The sequence below is a fragment of the Echinops telfairi genome, unplaced genomic scaffold (assembly GCF_000313985.2).
Source record: "Echinops telfairi isolate 266 unplaced genomic scaffold, ASM31398v2 ScPeMD7_7469;HRSCAF=8507_0, whole genome shotgun sequence".
NCBI classification, from domain to species: domain Eukaryota; kingdom Metazoa; phylum Chordata; class Mammalia; order Afrosoricida; family Tenrecidae; genus Echinops; species Echinops telfairi.
The window spans coordinates 43493080-43496707 of NW_022111372.1; positions in this window are offsets into that span (position 1 = coordinate 43493080).

Consider the following 3628-nt stretch of genomic DNA (forward strand, 5'->3'; position numbering starts at 1 on the left):
TCAGAGCCAGTGTCTATTAACTCCTTACCTCTGCAAAGTATTATTGTTTTCTTTCCTCAGTACAACAGGTCACATGTCCTTTGGGGAAAGACTGGAAAAAATCTAGCAGGGTATGATTTTTGCAATGTAATGCTATCCTCCCATAGGGGTGTGATGACCCCTTTATTCAAGAGACTGTGAGTCTGTTGTTTTGCTCAATTTTGTGAATTGATGTTGGGAAATTCATTAGACTATGCTTACTTGAGCTAAAATATTTCTTTTTATATACATAAAGTAAGAATTAATAGTTTTAGCTATTTCACCTCTAGGGACACTATGATCAACTAACCAATCAATATCATGGGACTCTGAGTTAACGTATTTTTATTACACTTTTGATTCTGCTGTTCATTAGGATGACTATGACTAACTTATCTTTGAAGATTAATTACTGTCCATTGTATCACATTGGTTTATATGTCTGACCTTTCCATTTGGATTTTCCCATACAGGGAACAATGTCCCCACTATCACATGAGATAGGACTATGTAGTCCTTCAAATATACACACAAATTTCTTCTTCACAGTGTAATGTAAACTGTGTGGAATGATTTGGTGGGCCTAATAGGATAAATCTGCTTTAATTCTTAGAGTTCTCACATTTTAACTTCATTTCAACTTTCTGTTCCATATTTTAGCCAAACAAACAAACAAACAAACAAACAAACATTTAGAGTCCATTGTAACCCTTAAAAATAAAATAGTATGTCTGCAATCTCCATTAAATGTTTTATGCAAAAATTTCAAATATAGCCTGATCTAACTTTATGTTTTTTCCAAGATTATCTAAAACCTTAATTTCCATTCCTACATATATTGCCTCTTAACCTGTCTGTATAAATTAGAAAAATCATATCGTATAAATATGAAACAATATGTCACAAACTCTCTTGTAATGTTTGTATATAGCTTTAATGTACTAAAGATACAATATCAACATGTGGCTTCAAGTGAGTGAGAAGGATGTAATTGCCAAAACACTGAAAATTATGGATCATCCATTACACACATCTTAATCATTATAGTTTAACTTTTGCCAACTTGGCAACTGTACACATCTCCGTAAAGCACACATAATCTTGGAATAAAGACAATTATAACATCATATTTGTGCCTAACAAGATATGACTAACATACTTAGAATCCAAGACACATTAACCCATATTGATGTAGACAAAGAACAAATATTCATAACAATTACAACCTTCCTTTTTGCCCTGTTTCATCTGTTCATTTCTGACATTTAGAATTACCTCTCACTCTACAACACACCATAGTCTCTTGTCTCTCACTAAACACCACAGCTGGTCATATTTCTGTAACTGATGCTGTGATTGAAGCTTTCATTCTTAAAAGACTTGGGGGATTTTAGCCATGTCAGGATTGGGTTGCTGTAGTTTTCCCATGGATGCTAATCACAGGTCATGATATCACTCGAAGAAATACTGAGGAATCTCTTGTATTCCAGACATGTTTTGTTTTTTTCTTCCATTATCCAATAAAAATTCAGTTTCTCTTTGGTAATCAGGATGAATAACACCAGTTGATACAGTACCTTATTTCTTTGCCTGTTGATCCTAAGAAGTAAAGAACCCAAATTGGCTGGGACACTTATTAACTTCCAGTTTAATAGAATCAGTGTTCATTTCCAGATGTGAGTATTCTTCCCTTTGGAATCAATACCTCCAGACCATCAGAACACAGAACCACAGACAACAGGGAAATACTTTATAAGTGGATCACTAGTGGTAATAGTTGATAGTGTCACTCCATTTTCAACCCCTGATTCATAGACTTACCATTGACTATTGGGGAAAAAGTACCATTTATTAGATGTTGGTTTCAAGCATATACAGCCTTCTAGAGCACATGGTCATAATCCACAATCTGTTGCCACTTAGATAGTGTCATACTTGTATCTTCAAAAAGCCCTACCTTTTTTTATCAAGCCCAGTACTTCAACATAATGTGGGACATGGGAAGACCAATGAATTACCTGAGCACAAGACTATTAGCATATTAATATTTTGTTTGCAGTGAAATAAGTCCCTTGATTTGACGCAATGCTTGATGGTATGTAATGGGGGTAGATGAAACTCAAAATAGAAAAGAAAACTCAGACATGGCAGTATTGGCAGAAGCACTGCGTGCTTGAAGACAAGTTAGTACCTAGAGTGAGTTTCTAGTTCAGTAAGAGCAAAATGTTGCCTTTTCCCAAGTTGTTGTTTTTATGTGCCATTGAGTCACTTCCAATTTATAGTGATCATATGTATAACAGATGTTATGTACTCTGACAGGTGCCATCTGTACAACTGTTATTATGCTCATGGTCGTAGTAGATACACCAGAGGATTAATCAATGTGCATTTCTTGTTCACTTTTTAAAAAAAATAAAACAACTTTTAAATGCAAAGTACATTGCAAAGTGGATTATTGTAGATGCAGCTGGTTAAAATGTAATGTTATTTTTATCTTTTTAAAATACTTTTAATTTGATCTATGTTAAGTATTTTGGGCTTTCTATTTGACTGATATTTTTCTCTATTTTCCTTTGATATTTTTGTTAATTAAAAAAAATTTGTATATGAAATTCAAGGTTAAGTAAATCATGGAGATAGTAATTGGATTAATAATTTCTGCAGAGTATGGCAGGTAAGATTGAGGGGGAATGAGGAGCTAATAACAGTGAGTACAAGATAGAAGATAATGTTCTAAATTAGATTGTGGTAATGATTGTACAATTCTTAATATGATTAAATTATTTAATTGTATGATACATGAATTATATGCCAATAAAACCTAAAAATTATTCTTATGTTTGAGCTTATGTTGCAGTGACTTAACTAAGGATGATGGCCTTTATTAATTAACACATGCCATCCTTGACTTTCAGAAGCATTCTGGCTATACCTCCTCCCAGGCAGATTTGCCCGTTCTTATGGCAGTCCATGGTATTTACAATACTCTTTGCCGGCACCAAAATTCAAACCCACTGGTTCTTAGTCCTTTTCATACAAGTTCAGAACAAAGGACTGTTAAAATAAGTCCATGAAAGCCAAAATATGTCCTTCAGTCTACCCCACCTGAATTCCTGAAATTTGAGACCATATCAAGAACAAAGTTGCTGCATCGAATACCAATGACAGAAGACCTGATGAGCTATGGAGTAATTTCAAGAACATTTATGAAGTAAGCAAAAGTTCATTAAAAATATAGGAAAGAAATAAAGATCCAAATGGATGTCAGAAGAGACTCTGAAACTTGCTCTTAACCATAGAATAGCTAAATAAATGGAAAAATTGATGAAATAAAAGAGCCGGATAGGAAATTTCAAAGGGCAGATCAAGAACACAATGTCAAATGTTAACATGAAATGTGCACATCCCTAGAGTTAGAAAACCAAAAAGTAAGAACATACTCAGAATATCTTAAACTGAAAGAACATAAGAAAAAATTCAAGCTTTGAGTTGTAAAACTGAAAGATTCTTTGGATAAAATCTTGAATGATGCGGGAAGTGCCCAAAGATGATGGAAAGAATAAACAGTCACTGTACCAAAACAAACATAAAAAAAACATGCACAAAAAAA